This window comes from Panthera leo, chromosome E2, assembly GCF_018350215.1.
Source record: "Panthera leo isolate Ple1 chromosome E2, P.leo_Ple1_pat1.1, whole genome shotgun sequence".
Lineage (NCBI taxonomy): Eukaryota > Metazoa > Chordata > Mammalia > Carnivora > Felidae > Panthera > Panthera leo.
In genome coordinates, this window is record NC_056693.1 from 60,220,390 (window position 1) to 60,237,782 (window position 17,393).

At 62.9% G+C, this 17,393-nt stretch overlaps 1 long non-coding RNA gene across 1 annotated transcript; it reads left to right on the forward strand.

The window, feature by feature from the left end:
- The first annotated feature begins 1,589 nt into the window (after nt 1-1,589).
- Nucleotides 1,590-9,721, forward strand: LOC122208193. The gene is made up of 2 exons (XR_006197148.1): nt 1,590-1,991; nt 9,353-9,721. It is a non-coding gene; the product is annotated as an uncharacterized LOC122208193 (long non-coding RNA).
- The last annotated feature ends 7,672 nt before the right edge of the window (nt 9,722-17,393 follow it).

Below are 17,393 nucleotides of genomic sequence, written 5' to 3' on the forward strand. Positions count from 1 at the left end.
TCTCCCTGCTCCCCAACCACACCCCCTAAACCTGCTGCTTCTCCAACTGGGGGGGTGGGGTTCAAGGCTCTCAGAGACCACCCAGCCCTCTCCGGGAAGCCCTCCCTGCACACGCCCTCCCTGGGCGGGCACACGGACTCGGTGCCCCTAAATCTCCCTAGCCCAGTCTCTTCCGAGCGCCACACCTACCCGTCCCTCAGGCCCCCACCCCCATCTTCTCCTACTTCCGCCCAGATGCAGCAGCCGTTGCCATCAACCTTGGCTCCTCAAGCCAGTGACGCGCCCCTGCATCTGGCTCCGTGTCTGCAACTTTGCCTCCCTCCTCCCTCACCTACCACCTCCAACGTATCGGGGAGTCTGACAGGCTCTCCCTCTGGGGACGGCTGCTTCTCCCACGGCCCCAGCCACACCCTGCCCAATGGACCGGCCCCGGCCCCGGCTGCCACGGCTCTTCCCGCTGCTGCGCTGGGGTGGCTGAGAGACCACATGGCCTCACACCCCGCTTCGGGCCCCCAGGAGCTCCTGCTGCACAGGTGGCCTCCAGGCCCTGGTCCCCCACCACGCCCCACAACGCTACTCTGGCTGCTACCTCGCCTCCAGGGTCTGGTTGCTGGGAAAGGCTGCCCTTCACGTCACGCGCCTCTCAGTTTGGGGACATGCCCTGACCCTCCGTCCTGACACCCTGTCATCTCCCCCATAGCAGTGGTCACTCTGGGGACCCTGCCCCTTGACCCTTCCCCATGGGCGTGGCCTGCCTTGGCCACTGCCTCCTGGGCACCTGCTATCTAGCCGGAGCTGGCAGGGGCACACAGGTCGCTAATGTCACAAGGGAATGAAAGGCCAGCAATCAAGTGAGCCAGCCCCAAAGCCCTGTCTGTCCACACCCAGGACGCCACCCAGATCCTGACCCCATATTCTTCCGCCGGTCTCCCGCCTTCGCTGCCCTCCGCATCTCAATAGCTGCGTCTCCCCAGAGCCAGCTCTGACCAGGTGATGCCCCACCACGGCTCCTCGGCACGTGCGGCCCACGGCCCACACTCAAGGTCACCACCAGACCCAGTTCTCCTCCTAACCAGCCATCTACCCAGGCCATCGCTATGCACCATCCTGCGTGGCGCACGGACCATCCCCAGCTGCCCGCACACCCAGTGTGGGGGAGGGGACAGCCCGGCTCTAGGAATTGCGGGCGGACACTCCTGACGCTAGGGGTCAGCAGCGACTGGTTTCCAGGGGCCAGCAGGTCGGGTGACAGGAGCCTGCTGCCGTATCATGCGTTCCAGGCTGGCCCAGTGGGCCTACCCTTGGTCTCCCCGAGGAGGGGCGAGGAGGGGCGAGGAGGGGCGAGGAGGGGCGAGGAGGGGCGAGGAGGGGCGAGGAGGGGCGAGGAGGGGCAGGGAGGGGCTCCCATGGAGGCAGGGAGGGGCCAGGCAGAGCTGTCCCAGCTGGGATGGAACATGGGAGAAAGGCAGAAGCCGCCAGCATGGGAGGAGCTCAGGTGAGGGGAGCATCGGAGAAGGCGGGCCAGGCAGCAACAAATGCTTCCAGAGCAACCTGGTGGGGGGGCGGGGGGGGATGGCATCATTGGCCTCTGATGGGCAGGGGGAGGCTGGGAGACTTTCTGTGACACGAGCAACCACTGTGCACAGTGCACACACACACCCTCGGCCGGCCAGCCTCCCATCTGTCACCAGGGGCGCCTCTGAACCCAGGGCCCCAGCCCTGCTGGTGGGCCTGCCCCTCACTGGAGACAGCAGCCCGGGGTTTCCCTGTGTCCCTCCCTGTCCGGCCAGAGCCAGCCTCTCCCTCGTCTGACAGCCCCCCCACCGCTCCTGGGGGCCGGAGAGCATCCCTGAGCCTGGAGAATACACACTGCAGGGGCCTCCCCACCAGGCTGAAGGGGGCCTGGGCCTGGGAGTCTGCGTTTCATCAGCTCCCGGCAGATTCTTCTCTGCAAGTCTGAGAAATGCCCACATGGCAAGTGATCAGACCTGGTTAGCACCTTTCTTATTAGCCTGGTGGGGGTGGGGATGGGGGCCTTCGTCACACAGGCAGGGAGGTGGCAGGGAGGGGACGGACCCAGGTCTCAGCCCCTCGGAAACTGGGCGGGGTATGAAGACCACCCCGACCCCACAGAACCCACGCCCGATCGCCCACACGTCCCAGCACCCCCCCCCCACCCGCGACTATTCTGCCACTCGTCCATCCTACGGCTGAGCCTCCGGAAGCCCGGACAACACGGTGAACAGCATGGGGGGAGCGGGAGGGACGGTGGCTCCACCCACAAACCTGGAAGGAAGGGACACCCGAGGCGGAGCGCTGCGCCCCTCCCCTCCCAGAGTACAATCTCCGCGGAAAAGAGCCTCCCAAGCCTCAAGCATCGCTCTGGGAGCTGTGCCAGGTGCCGGACGGTGCTTCCTGCCCACTAGTGCCCCAGGGGTGAGCCCCCCGCCCCCCGCGGGTGTGAGACCCTGACCCAGCTGCCGGCTGTCAGGGGAGCTAAGACCTTCGCGGGCCCTCACTGTGTCAACGGCTGGGATCTGCCAGGGGCCACGCCGCCCGCCCGCGGGCTCCCGGCTCAAGGCGCTTGTACAGGGCCGAGGGGGGGGGGGTGTGGGGGGGGCGGACAGGGAGCTTCCCCTCCCTGATGCTGGGTTTGCATGCGGCTCCGGACTCAGAGGCAGCCAGGGGCTCGCTCTCTCGGAGTGGCTCCCGCAAACACAAGTGTGGCCACCGCCCACGTCCTGTCACCGCCCACCTTGGGGCTGTCACACTCGTCCCCCAGCCGTACGGGGCATCGTGACATGGACCCAACGGCCTGAGCACCTGGTGCCGGCACCACCCAGCCTGCCCCGGGGGGGCCACCAAGCTCCTCGGTGCAGACCAGCCACAGAAGCGGCCTGGGCGCCTCCTCTGCGTGTCAGTGCGCCACAGCCCCAGTGGCCCTGCTGCCACCGTGCCACGGGAGGCCGACCCGTACGGTGTGGAGAGTCCGCCACCAGGACGCCCACCGCACACCTTCACGAGGTCAGAAGTCAGATTAGTGGCGGTTACCAGAGAGCTAGAAACCCAAACTCGAAACTTTATGCATCCCGAGACCCAAAATACTTTAAAAGCTTTGTGCAGCAGGAGGGACAAGAGAGGGCGTGTGCAACACTCACCCCACAGAAGTGCAACAATGCACCATATTTCCGAGGACTCCAAGTACATAACCTTGTACAACCACAGAATCTGAGGACCAAATGTCTCAGAGACACAGGTGACCCCGACGGCCCATGCCAGGGGCTGCCCGCCCCCCCAGGACCCACATCGCTAAGCTGACCAGATTCAAAGCAGAGGCTACACGGTCACGGGAGAGCCAAGCCCCCTCGAGGCACAGGGAAAACCCCTTCCCCTGCTTACGTGGACGTGCGTGGCCGATGCCAGACCCAACCCGTCTCGGCGTCGGCCGTACGGGCTCGAAGCCAACGGAAGACACAGGATGAAGCCTGGCCCCTCCCCAGGTCGGTGCAGTCCCACGGGTCTGTCACTTCTTTGACCGTAGCAACCCAGACGCCCCCGACCCCATTCGCCCGTACGGAGGGGCCCCGCCAACCCCAACTCCCAGAAATTCTCAGCAGCCCTCGGTCCAACGCTTGGAATCCCATCGTTAGCCGCTCTCCGGTCAGAGCCGCGGCAAGAATGGCAGCGGACGTCCCCAACCTGTCCACAGTCCGACAGAAGCAAGGCCCACACAGGCGAGGCCCAGGCACGGGCGGAGCGCAGAACACGCTCCTAAGGCAGGACGTGCTCCTTTGAGCGGACCCCTCACCCCAGCAGCAAGCCCTCAAGGCGCCCTCCTTGGGCCGCTGTCCCCACAACGGGCACAGCTCCAGCTGCCCGCTCTCAGCCGACAGAACGCGGAGCACGGCGGGCAAAGAGAGGAGTCAGCCTGGCCCATGTTACGGTCGGTGGGGAGTCTGCGGCCACAGCCCACTGCCCGCTCTCCGCCCTCGGCCAACACACACCACGTGGTTTCTGAGCCCGTTGGCGGGGACAGAATGCACCCTGCCTGTGACCACGGTGGGCACAGCCGCCGGGGTTACCTCGTGGAGGGAGCACCATAGCAGGAGCTCCTTGGAGCTAGGGCTGGGGCTGCATATCCCTCCGTGTGTTTTCTGGGCGTCCTGAGTGTCCCCCTCACAGGGGCCCCTGCAGCGACACGGCCTTGCAGGCAGGCTTCTAACACTTAACGAGGAGAAAGCGAAAGTTCCCTGCGGCCCCGCAGCCTCCCCGTGGGCATGACGTGGGTGCCACTTATCACGTGGAGATGTGAGCCAGAGCCAGACCAGCCACTTCGCTAGGTGGGGCCTGAAACGGAGGCGGCTGTAAGCTCCAGGGAAAACGGGGCTGGCTCTGCGAGCGAGCGCACGGAGATCTCAGCAAGGCCGCCAGCGGGGAGACGCGAGGTGTGGGTTCAAGCACGAGCCGCGGGTATGTGGAGAGCGCGTGAGGGGCAGAGCGCCCACCCCCAAGCTGTCGGCATCCTGACCCGACCGAGGACGCTGCCTACTCAGAAAGGGGGAATCACGGTTGCTGGTCGGACGGCCCTGAGATGGGGACACCGGCCCTGAGGGACAAGCACGTGCAGTGGGCAAGGCCCGGGCGGACTGTCCAGGTCAGACTGAGGAGTGAGCCTCCGGGGGACCCAGGCCCTGCCGGGACGGGAAGAAGCCAGCCACACGTTCTACCACCCGTGCACCGGGGTGCCATATCTGAGCCCAGAAGCACCCAGATTCAATGTTCCCTCCCCGGGGTTCCCTGAGGCAGCAGCGAGCTAGAAGCCATCTGAAACCCTACAGTGGCCAGAGCTGGGTCCTGCCCCCCCTTCCCACCCCCCTGCATAGCAGAGCGTGAGCTCCCCCTGCAAGTGTTTGCAGCCCCAGGGCCGCCATCCAGTCCTCCTCCACCTCAGCTGGGAACACGGAGGGTGCCTCCCCCTGCAGAGGTGGGGCGGGGGCGGGGAGGAGAGGCAGACAGAAACACCACCCAAGAGGCTCTGTGCTTGGACCGGAAGCCCTGGGGGGGGGGTGGGTCTCAGCAGCAGGGGGCCAGCTGACCACCCGGACACTCCGGCTGCCCGACAGAGGACCGGGTGGGAAGGAACAAGGAAACACCATCTCTGCCGTGCATTTACATCGGAGTGTGCTCAGAGTGTGCTCCAGGGAACCCAGGGGAGGCCCCCAAGCCCCTTCAGAGGCTCCGCGAGATTCTGTCTTGACCCACATTTGCACGGAAACAGCGAGCGTAGCGCGCGGACCTCGGCACAGATCAAGGCCGCAGCACGGGCCGTGGGCGTGCCCGTCCGTCTTTCTCCCCCGGCTCGCGCTGAAACGATAGAACCTGGTTTGGGCTGCAAACGTCTGCGACGAAGCCGTAAAAATCACAAACCGTATCCAATCCCAACTGTCGCGCACAGGCTTTGTAGCATTCCGTGCCATGAACCGGAAAGTGCACGGCCACTGGCCTCGGGGGAAAAGCCCCGGGAACCGGCGGAGCGCGGAGTCCCTGATGTTTGCAGGGACTGTCACTGCCTGAGCTGGGGGACAGGACAGAGGCCTGCACTTACCCAGACGTGGGGAGCAGGGAGACACTTCCTAGAACGTGAATGGCTAGGCCGCTCCTTCGATGAAAACAGGTGAGGGTGTCTGTCGAGACTGGAGCTTTCCAGGGAGAGCTCCAAATTGGGGGAGCTTCTAATCACGAACAGCTTCTTCGTGTGTGGAGACTCTTCTGGCAACATGGGTGGGAACACCAATAAATGCTATTCTTTCTGTCTTTATGTTGTGAGATGGAGACGTTCCTCTCTGGGAGCCCAGGGGGCCCCACACGCAGGACGCTACGGACTTGCACGTGGTAAGAGAGTCACCCGCCCGGAGCAGACAGACGCGGGGGATGGAGGGACAGCAGGGTTTGTGAAGCTGGCCGTGGAAGGGAAGGGAAACCCGTGGGAACAGAAAATCCAATTCTCTCCTGGCCTTAGACTTTCTGAAAGTCAAATCCCGAAATCAAAAGTGACAGTGACACGCCGGGGCGTATAATGTACGTGGGGGGGTGGGGGGGGGGAACTGCATGCCCCCCTTGTATGAATCACCCCAATTTTAGAGCAAACGAGCCCACAGTGGGACCCCGCGGTGAACGCGGGGACACCGCCTCCCGCAGACGCTGGCTGTGCACCTGCAGTCCGCGGGGCCTCAGAGCAGCCGTCCCCGCCCTTCCCAGGTAACTCCACTCTCACGGACAGGAGACCGGGGCTCAGGGAGGTGAACACGTACCATGTGAGCGTTCGGATGCTGTGACCCTCACCCAGGAAGAAGATAAATGTCCTTCCCACTCGAAGGAAAACGGGTGTGGTGGTACCCAGAGGTGGCTCTGAGGAAGGCTGGATTGGTAGCTGACCACAGGCCACCGGGAGCGAAGGATTACCACATCACACGCTTGGCGGATCGCTCGATGAAAGAGAAAAGCAGACAGTCTGGCGTGACCGCCTCAGTCGCCAAATTGTGGGAACCTTAAAGGGCCGACGGGCATTTGAGAAAACCGCCGGCTGCGGGAGGGACCGTCTGGGCGCTCGGCTCCCCTGGGACAGGCGTGCCGGGGAGGGCCACGGGGACTGGAGCCACGGAAGGCCCTAACTCCATACTCTGCACGGTCCCCCGGGGATGCTGGGAGTGGGGACACGGGACCAGAAGTCAGCCCGGACGAGGAACCCTGCGTCACCTGAGGCCGAGCCCCTCCACACGAGGCCCCCTCCTCCCCCGATGCCGGTCGCGGGGCCAAAACCACAGAGGTGTATTTTCTCCCAGTTCTGGGGGCCAGAGCCTGAAATCAAGGTGCGGGCACGGCCGTCTCCCGCCGAAGGCTGCAGGGGAGGGTCTGCTCCAGGCCTCTCCTCCCGATGGCCGATGGCCGTCATGCCTGGTGTCTCCTGGTGTGCAGACACATCACTTGGCTCTCTGCCTGTCTCTTCAGGGCGTTTTCTTTCTTTTTTTTTTTTTAAACTTGTTTTATTTTTTATTTTTTTAATTTACATCCAAATTAGCATCTAGGGCAACAATGATTTCAGGCGTAGATTCCTTAGTGCCCCTCCCCCATTTGACCCATCCCCCCTCCCACAACCCCTCCCGTAACCCTCCGTTTGTTCTCCGTATTTACGAGTCTCTTCCGCTTTGTCCGCCTCCCTGTTTCTACATCACTCCTGTTTCCCTTCCCTTATGTTCGTCCGTTCTGTCTCTTCAAGTCCTCATATGAGTGAAGTCCTAGGATACGTGTCTTTCTCTGACGAATTTCTCAGCATGATACCTTCCAGTTCCACCCACGCAGTTGCAAATGGCAAGATTTCCTTCCTTTCGATGGCCGAGTGATACTCCATTGTACGTGTAAACCGCATCTTCTTTATCCATTCATCCCTCGATGGACACTTGGGCTCTTTCCACACTCTGGCTCTTGTCGATGGTGCCGCTATAAACAGCGGGGTGCACGTGTCTCAGGGGTGTTTCCTTCTGGGCCCCACGGTGTCTCACCCGTCTCTCACGAGGACGCTCTCACTGGACTCGGGGCCACCCTGATCGGGGACGACCTCACCCACAGCCTTCCCTTAGCCACACCCGTGAAGCTGTATTCCAAATAAGGGCACGTCAGAGGCCACGAACTTGGGGCACGTGCTTCCCCTAAGGACAGGGCCCCGCGGCTAACCAAGGCGGGACCAGACGGGCCGCTCGCCGGCCGACGTCGGGTGCACGGAACGGCGGTCACTGCCGCCCGTGGGCGCTTCACGGTCTGGACCTCGGCGTGCCGTCCCGGCTGCGCCTCGGCGCGGACGGACACACGTCGTCATCCCGGCGGCTGGCACTCAGGCCGCTCTCGCTCTTCAGCTGCTGGAGTAACAGTGGCACAGACATCCACGTGCAAGCGCTGGTGGGCCGCGCGTCGGGTCCCTCCTGGCGGACACGCGGGGTGGGAGGCTGCTGGGCCACGTGGGGATGGGCGTCACCCTCTGGGGAGCCGGCGGACGGCCAGGGCGGCGGCTGCCCCCTTTCACGTCCCCAGCAGCCGCGCCTGACGTTCTCTTTTCTGCACGTCCTCGAACACACTTGCCACCGGCTCTTCCTTCCAGCTGCCCTCGGGGGCGCGAGGCCGGTCTCGCCGCGGGTTTGATTTGTGTTTCCCTGGTGGCTTGTGATGGGACCACCTTCTGCACCTGTCAGTACGTGATCCTCTGCCCGCCCCTACAATTTTACGTTCATCGCGAAGGTGAGAAAACAGACGCTAAAGATGGTCTGCGTCTAAAAGTTCCGGAAATGACCCCCGGCCCCAGGAGCCCTTGGCCTTCCCGTCGCGGCCCCTCCCAGCCGCCCGACCTCAGGCGAACATCTCCAGGACCCTCTGTGCTCCTGCCGGCCCGACAGGTAACGAAGGAGTGACCTTGCCCACGTCTGCGGTCAGAAGGGAAGTCGGGCCCCTGAAGCCGGCAGGTGGAGACCACTCAGCAACAGGAATGAACACCCTTTCCCCAAGGCGACAGGAGCAGAGCTGGGGACACACTTGTTCCCACAGACAGAGGGACAGGAAAGGGAAGTCGTCACGGCAGACAGGTGACCTTGGCGGGGCCCCCATGGCCCAGGGGAGCAAGCTCCGGTCCAAAGGCTGACTCCCTGAGCCTCCCTTGCGTGGTCTGCAAAGTGGGAGGGTCCCACTGGCCCCACAGGCACTGTCACGAGGGCCACAGCACGCTGGCTCCCACCACACCCTCCCAGACCAGTGGCAGACACACTGTCACCCTCAAAGGCCGCTCTCCCCGGACAGCACCCGTCGCTTCCCGCCCCCGCGGCTGCCCCAGGACCTGGCACGTTCCTCCCACACAGCATCATCTGTGGAACCCGGGACCCTCCTTTACCTCGGCTCAGAGCAGGACTGCTGCTCGGCTGACCCCTGAGTCGGTGATGGGGGGGAGGGGGCGGGCCCTGCCTGCCCGCTGCCCCGTGGTCGGGCCGCCCGACCCCGGGGCCTCCAGCCTGGCACACGGCCCACCCGCAGGGGTTGGCACTGGGTCTCAGAGTTGGGCGCTGGGAGGGAGGCTCCCAAGGCAGGATCCTCAGACTCCCGGAACTTACAACCCAGAGGACGGTCAGCGGCCACCCCAGGTTTACACGGGCCCTGACCCGTCGCTTTTCTGTTTTTCCAGACCGCTGACTTCCCAAAATCACATTTTAACACTGAAAACGTTACGAAGACATAACTCAGAACAGAAGACGGTTTCCCGTAAGAATTCGGCTTCGTGAAGTGCCCAACCTTTCTCTTGCTCGTTTCATTGCAGATGAAATGTTCCACGGAAACACAGGTCCGCGGGTCAGAGTTTGGGAACATCTGCCGCGTGTGAACGCTTCCGGCCCCCACTTGGTCTTACAGAGGAGGAAACAGAGGGTCCAAGTGGCTAAAGGCGCGGTCAGCGGCAACGCCAGGCGGGGCGCCCTCTGTCTTTCCAGCTGTATCACCACCGGGCAGACAGATCCCGCCGCTCTGAGCTGGAAGCCACAACTGCTCATGCGACAAAGAGCAGACACCGCTTGGGTTTCAAAATACGCTAAAAACGACCTGAGCAGAACAGGGTCAGTTTCTCCGTCTAAATCCAGGTCCCGTGTCAGAGTCAATTGCACAAAGGAGTCCTCGCGCGGTCTTACTTTAACTGTCGTATCTAAAATGCCTCGGCTGTGATTTGTCAAGCACTCAACCCGTGTTGGGTTGTCATCGACTCAGTTTGGGGGGATACTCGTCAAAAGGGCAGCGGGAACTTCCGGGACAGCCTGGGGGGTGAGGTGCTTCCCACGGTCCAGCTCGGGCGCCCACGGGGGCTGGGGTGCGCCCCTGCGGACGCCCCGTCCCGTCCTCTCCTGAGGCTGCAGCTGGCTCCGGGGCCTGATTGGGACCCCGCCGTCTGAGAAGACAAAGGACTTGTGTACTGAACCCCAACACGTCCTTCCCTGTTCCCAGAAACACTTGTCCACGCGCGACCTTCCCGAACGCCCCCGACACCTGCTCGCTCCTTCAAAGCCAGCTGCGCCCAAACTCTACTCAAAGTCAAGGGACCTCCTTCCGTCTCTGCCACGGAGTATGTCCTGGATTGTGGCCTCCCTGCTCCAGCACTGTGCGTGCCTCGGGGGTGACGACCGTTTTATCCCCCTCCCACCGGGGCTGGCGCCCTCCAAACTCCGCTCTGCCCCCGACAGGGCGAGCGCGGCCAGCTCCGATCGACCCCAGCGGGGCACGGGTCACCCAGGGACACCTGGGTAGCATCACCACCCCAGCCTCCCCTTGGAGTGTCTTTTCTTAATTGAGGCAAAGCTGTCCCCCTTCACGTGCACGATTCAGCAGCATTTAGCACATTAGCAGTGACGCACGACGCCACCTCCAATTCCAGAATGTTCCATCGCCCCCAGAGAAACCCCATACCCACTGGCAGCCACTCCCCTTGTTCCCCGAATCCCCCAACCCCCAGCCGCCGTTCATCCACTTCCCGGGCCCACGGGTTTGCCCCCTCTGGACGTTTCAGGAAAGTGAGATCAAGCAGCTGGGGACCTTTGTGCCCGGCTTCCTTCACTCATGTTTCCAGGTTTATCGGCGACACAGCTGCAGGCCAGGCGCTACTCCATCGTGTGGATGGACCCCATCAGTGGACAGGCATCTTTTTTTTTTTTTTTTAACATTTATTTATTACTGAGAGAGCATGAGCAGGGGAGGGGCCGAGAGACGGGGAGACGCAGAATCCGAAGCAGGCTCCAGGCTCCCAGCACACAGTCCAACACGGGGCTCAAACTCACAAACCGTGAGGTCGTGACCCGAGCCGAAGTCGGACGCTTAATCGACAGAGCCGCCCAGGCGCCCAGGACGGGCATCTGTCTTAAGGGTGCTCATGGGCAGCTGGCAGGGACAGCCCGGAGTCACGCGGTCGGTAGAGACGAAGCCTGTCACCCCTGTCACCAGCCTGAACCCTGGCTCTCCTGGCTCCTGTCATCATCCCCGGGGACAGGAGCCGCGGCCGGGCCATCTCCCTAGGAAGCAGCAAACGTGTGCAGGGGCTCTGTTGTGGGACACCCGGCCGACAGCTTCCCCCCAGGGTCTAGCTCCTCCCGTGACGCACGACACCTGCTCAGCGTCACCTCCCCGTACCCACCTGCCAGCGAGGTCCTGCTCCCCACCATGCAGCCCCCACGCCTCTCTGTGTGCTGTGCCCTCTGTCCAGGGTGCCCTCCCGGTCTTCTCCACACCAAATCCTGCCCATTCCTCTGAAACGTCAGAGGGCTTGAACTATGTCCCCCAAAGTGATATGTCTACGTCCTAACCCCTGGTACCTGTGATGTGACTGTGTCTGGAAATAGGGTCTTTGCAGAGGTGATCGGGTTAAGATGAGATTATGCGGGAGGAGGAGGGTAGGCCCTGGTCCCATCACGGGTGTCCTCCTAAGAGGACAGACAGATGCACAGAGCTCCGAGGGACAAGGGAGGCCCAGGTGGCAGCCCCGCCCGCAGGCGCTGGGAGAGAACACCTCCTGCCCTGTCACGGGGCCCCATGGAGTGGCCCCGTCTGGACACTCACCCCGGGGCCCTGTCACTGTAGACCGTGCATCATTGCTCCTTATGTGCGGGTTTCACCTCCTGCACCGGACGAAGGCGGCCGCGGGGCAGGGGGCGAGGCTCACCGTGTTAGGGCACCCCCCCCCCCCGCCCCAACACCGGAAGGCTCGTGCTCCCCAGAGCATCGTTTTCCCTCCACGCTTCCTTACAGCCACACCTGCTACGGAAGGCGAGTTAAACGCCACTCGGAGGCAGCGGTCGCGGCCCCTGGTTAGGCCAGGTCACTGTCCCGGTAGGGGTTTCCGTGGCTGCTGTGCCTCCCGGGGGCCGGCCGCTGCCGCCACCCCACAGGAGCCCCCGCACCCCATCAGGTCAGGCCTCGCCCTAGAGGCTCATCTCGAGCAGGTGACAAGGTGCCCAGTGTCCCCACGCCCGCCACCACACGGGCCCCACCAGGGCAAGCGCGCCTGCCCCCTCACAGACGGCGCTGTCGTGACGAGGGAAGGACCCCCACTTTCCGCTGGGTCTGTCCACCCAAACTGGCTCCGGCTCCCTCCCGAGCGCCTGCCGCCTCTGGCCCCCCTCCCTCCCGGCCCCTGTCTGACCGCCCCCACCGCCCGCACCCCCTCTGTGAGCCTCACCCCCCAGCCGGTCAGATGCCCCACAGCCTCCCTCCGGGCAGCGGGCAGCATCTCTGCCTCCTCCGCTCCTTCTGCAAACACTGACCTTTCCCGTCCTGGGGAACCACGACTGGATAGAGCGCGTAGCCCCTAAGCAGAATTTCGTCCCAATTTCCACCTTTCTGTTCCAGATCGAAATACCTTTCCCCTGTCCTTCTTATTCCAGTGGCTCTCTCCGTCCCTGCCTCCCATCTCCCCGTGCCCTGTGCCCTCGTAGCCCCTTGGCCTCGCCTGCTGGTGGGGGGTCCGGGAGAGCCCCGCACTGTCTTCTGCATCGTGCGGTCTCCCCGGACCTGGGACGAGGGGCACACGGAGCTCAAACCGGAGTTCGTGGACACCTGCTGCGTCAGCACAGGGGACCCACGGGGCCACTCGACGCCCGTGGGGGAGCTGGCTCTGGCTCGAGAGCACAGGAGGTGACCCGGTGCCCCCGCACGGCACATCTACCGGGCTCCCCCTTCTTGAAAACACCGTCTAGTGTAGTGAAATGCACGGAACAAAACTGACCGTCTTAACCACTTCTGAGTGCAGTTGAGGAACGTCAGATGCGCTCTCATGTGGTCCCGCTGCCGCCCCCACCATCCGTCCCCTCGACGACCTTCCCCTCTCCCCAAACTTGCCCCATTAAACTCCGTCTGCCCCGCCCCCAGTGCCCCCACCTGTTTCTGTCTGAACCCGACTCCTCTAGGGACCCCGTGTCAGTGGGACCCCACCGCGGCTGTCCTACATGACGGCCGATTTCACCGAGCACAGCGTCCTCCCGGCTCGTCTACCTTGTAGCAGGTGTGAGGAGTCCCTCCTTTTCCAGGCAGAGGAACATTCCACTGTGTGCACGGCCCACGCTGTCCTTATTGATGGATCCGAAAATGACACTCGCGTTGCTTGCGCCCTTTGGCTGTCGTGAAAAGCGCTGCTGTGCACACGGGCGAGCAAACAGCTCTCCAGGACCCTACTTCCAAATCCCGTGGGCGTGCGGCCAGCAGCGGGACCGCTGGGTCACGGCAATCGTCGTTACTTTATTTTTTAGGAACCACCGCGCCGTTTTCCGCGACAGCCGGCAGGGCGCAGAATTCGCAGCTTCTCCCCGTCCCCGGCACACTGTGTTTTGGACGGCGGCCACCCTAAAGGCCGCCGGTGGTACCCGGAGAACCCGTGGTGTGCTCACTGGCCGTTGTACATCTTCTTCATAAAACCCATATTCAAGTCCGTCGCCCGTTTCTGCCTCAGATGTCTGGTTTTGCTGGTGGGTTTTGCTTCTCCGTGTTCTGGGCCTCCATCTCTGGTCAAGTACGTGGTTTTCTCCCCCTCTGCGGACCGTGTCCCGGGAAGCCTGCCTCGGACCCTGTAGATGCATCTGCCAGGCCTGTGTGCAGCTAAGCACGGGCGGACGGGGGCTCGCTAGGGACGAGCGGGTTTCCCAGTCACTACCGAGGCGCCAGGGGCCCCTGCGGCCCCACCGTGGAGCCCCCAGCCCCACCGACAAGGGCAGCACGTTTTACAAAGTGCTTCACACCAGAATTTTCTCCTCTGACCTCACAAGGAGGCCACACCTTCATTTCCACGGGGATTCTCATCCCCGTTTTATGTTCAAAGCTCCCCGTTTTTAGGAGCTCACCACAGGCCAGGCTGCTACCGAGCTCTGTGTGTGCAGCCTCTGTTTCAAGGGCACCTAGGTCAGCGTCTGCTGTTAGCCCTAGCCACGGGGGAAGGACAGTAGAGCCCACAGGGCTCACGTAGCTTGTCACCAGGCTCGTGGAGATGTGGCACCCAGCCTGGGCTAACCGCTCCGCTGGAGAAGGAGATATTGAGGCACACAGACCCAGCACAGCCACCTGCATGCGTGGTGAGGGCAACTCGTCTCATCCTTCCTCATAATCTCGCGACGCTGAGCACAGCCCACGGGGTGGCCCCAGATCGGGATCTCCCTGGTCATTTCACACTTGCTGTGGTCAGCGGAATAGCAGCCCCTAAAGTAGATCCTCGCAGGGGCGCCAGGGGGGCTCGGTCGGTAAAGCGTCTGGCTCTTGATTTCGGCTCAGGTCACGATCCGTTTGTGAGACTGAGCCCCACGTCAGGCTCTACACTGACTGATGGTCAGGAGCCTGCTTGGGATTCTCTCCCTCCGTCTGTCCCTCCCCAGCTTGCTTGCTTGCTCAAGCTCTCTCTCTCTCTATCTCTCTCTCTCTCAAAATAAACATTTAAGGGGCGCCTGGGTGGCGCAGTCGGTTAAGCGTCCGACTTCAGCCAGGTCACGATCTCGCGGTCCGTGAGTTCGAGCCCCGCGTCGGGCTCCGGGCTGATGGCTCGGAGCCTGGAGGCTGTTTCCGATTCTGTGTCTCCCTCTCTCTCTGCCCCTCCCCCGTTCATGCTCTGTCTCTCTCTGTCCCAAAAATAAATAAATAAATAGAAAAAAAAAAAAACATTGAAAATAAACATTTAAATAGATAGATAGATAAAATACATAAATAAAATAGATTCTCACTCCCAGAATCTGCAGATCTGACGAAATCAGAGGTCTTGAGATGTGGCAATCGTCCTGGATTCTCTGGGTGGACCTCATGTCACCTCATGTCACAGGCGGCAGGGGAGACACGACACACACAGCAGCCAAGAGGCCGTCTGACAATGGCCACATGCCAGGGGATGCCCAGAGCGCCCAGGAGCTGGAAGGGGCAGGACAACCCTCCCCAGCGGGACCTTGGCTCTGTGACACCTGGGTTTCAACCTAGTGACACCGAGGTCAGCTCAGGCCTCCGGAACGGTGAAACTCTCCATTTCGGTTGTTTCAAGGCCCCCAGTTCGTGGGCCTTTGTCCTCGTGGCCCTGGGACCGAGGCACTCACACGGTGCCCTACCACAAAATAAGTTTTCGAGGCCTGGAACCAAGTCGGCGGGAAGTGCTAACAGCTCCGGGGGCCAGTTTGGACTCTGACTGTCGTTAACTAAGCTTGAGCTGGAATCACCCACGGAGACGGGAGCTGGCGCTGGGCCCCCAGACCCCTCCCCTCCCTGGCCTCAAAGCCCAGCTCCAGGGACACTGCAGGGCCAGGTGGGCTGACAGGGGCGGCTACCCTTTGCTGACGCCAGGGGGACCAGGAGCCCTTATTACACTCAGGGACGACAACACCCATAGCAGACGCCTCTCAGTTGCTATGGAGACACGGCGCTGACAGCATCCCGGGTTTGGGGGGGGCCTTGCTGTGACGGATGCTGTCCCCTGAGCCCCAGGACGGCCAGGGGTCAGTTCCTTCCTCGCCTAGGGCCTCAGTTTCCCTGCTGTGAAACGAGAACTCTGTTCTGCTTAGTGGCCCTCAGCCTCTGGGCAGGGCCCTGGGGGCCTCAGCCGCAGGCTGGGAGCCGTACCTGCGTGGTGGCTGCAGGCGCAGGGCTGTGTGCAGGGGACACCCCTGAGCTAGGTCCCCACCCCAGCTCTCTGAAAGACAGTCACGGCGTCCCAAGAATTCTCCTCTCCCCCCCCCAACCCCCAGACCCCGGAGAGGCTGAGGCTCCAGAGGCAACGTGACCTCCCAGCCACTTTGCCCCCCAGCACAGCCCTAACCCCCCACCGCCCCCCGCTTCTCCCCAGCCCCTGTCCCCCCCAAGCTCTAACTTGGCCCCCTAGCACAGCTCTAACTTGGGGAGCCACCACTGGGGAGTCAGGAGGGACGGGAGTGGCACCCCAGCTCGAGTCCCTAGCCAGCACATGCCAGCCCCACTCAACCCCAGGACGGCTCAGGTTGGGGTGAGTCCCCAGAGCCTTCTCCGTGGATGACAGAGCCGCATCACCTCCCACCTCCGGGACAATTCCTGTGCAGTCACCAAATCTCTCTGCTTAAGCCAGATGGAGTCGGGGGCCCGACACGTGCAGCTGTGTCCTCCCGAATAAACTCTGGGAACTCTTTCCCCGGGCTGGGTGGAGGCCTCTCCGTCCTCCCTCCCCGGATGCTCCCACCAGCCCACAGGTATGGTCTGGGCCAGTGTCCCCACGCTCCTCAGTGCAGGGGGGGGGGGGGGCAGGGGGGGAGCCTGAGTCAGCACCTGGTCCTTGCAGGGAGGAGGAAGGAGATGCCCTCCCGCTCATAAAAGCCAACATGGGCGCAGGGGGACAGGAGCCTTCAGAAAACGCACCACCTCGAACGGACAGCGGCCCGCGCCACGGTTCTGCAGCGACCCTGGCTTGGCTCCGTGTAAGACGGAGACAAGGTGTTCTGCCACAGGAGAAGGGGAGGGTGCTGTCACCAAGTGATGGCCTGAGAATGTTCCGGAACCCAGCGAGGCAGCAGGGGGGCTGGCCACCCCAGCCCGCCCCCGAGGCGGTTCCCTGGCTTCTAGGACAACGAGGGATAATCCACAGGTGTGCAAAGCAAGGGGGCTGGGAGCCAATCAGGGGCCATCTGCATATGTTTGCATGTTAATCAGTCTCCTGGTTGAGGGTTCTACCCGGCGTTTTTCCCCTGCAATTTCTTTAGTTCATGTGTCCCCAGGCCCTGGTGACCCTCCGGGACCACACTCCATTCACGACACAGAGCAGTGAGGACACCCTAAGGCCTGTTCAGCCCGGGGTCTCTAGGGCCCCGACCCAGACGAGCTTTGGCTGCTAACACGGCCCCACCTCGAGGACGGAGCCGGCTTCCCCCCACCGCCCTCACCAGGGCCCCGAGGAGAGGGACCTCCTCGAGCCCTCCCGACCTACACACCGCCCGGGGTGAGCCCTGGACCCACAGGTGGGGGAGCTTCACGCCACCAGCACTAGCGCCAAGAATTCCAAAGCACAAACCGGTCACTACCTTCCAGCATTTTCAGGCTCCGACAAGAAAGAAGCCACCTAAGTCAACAACCGAGCACAAGGCGGCAAGTGTTAGGGTCTTAGGAGGGGTGGGAACAGAGGTCATGATGCCGGGGGCTGCCCCGGGGGCTTCCTGGAGGAGGTTCCTGGCAGGGGCCACCCCAGTGGCCGCTTGTAAAGCTCCCCAAAGCCAAGAGCAGTGTCCCCTCGGCCACACAGGCCAGCCCTCCTGGGAGGCACAGGGAACTGCAGACAGGTGTCTTACCTCCACGAGGGGCCACACGGTGCTCCCGGGGGGACCTCAGGCGGCTCTAACCGCCAG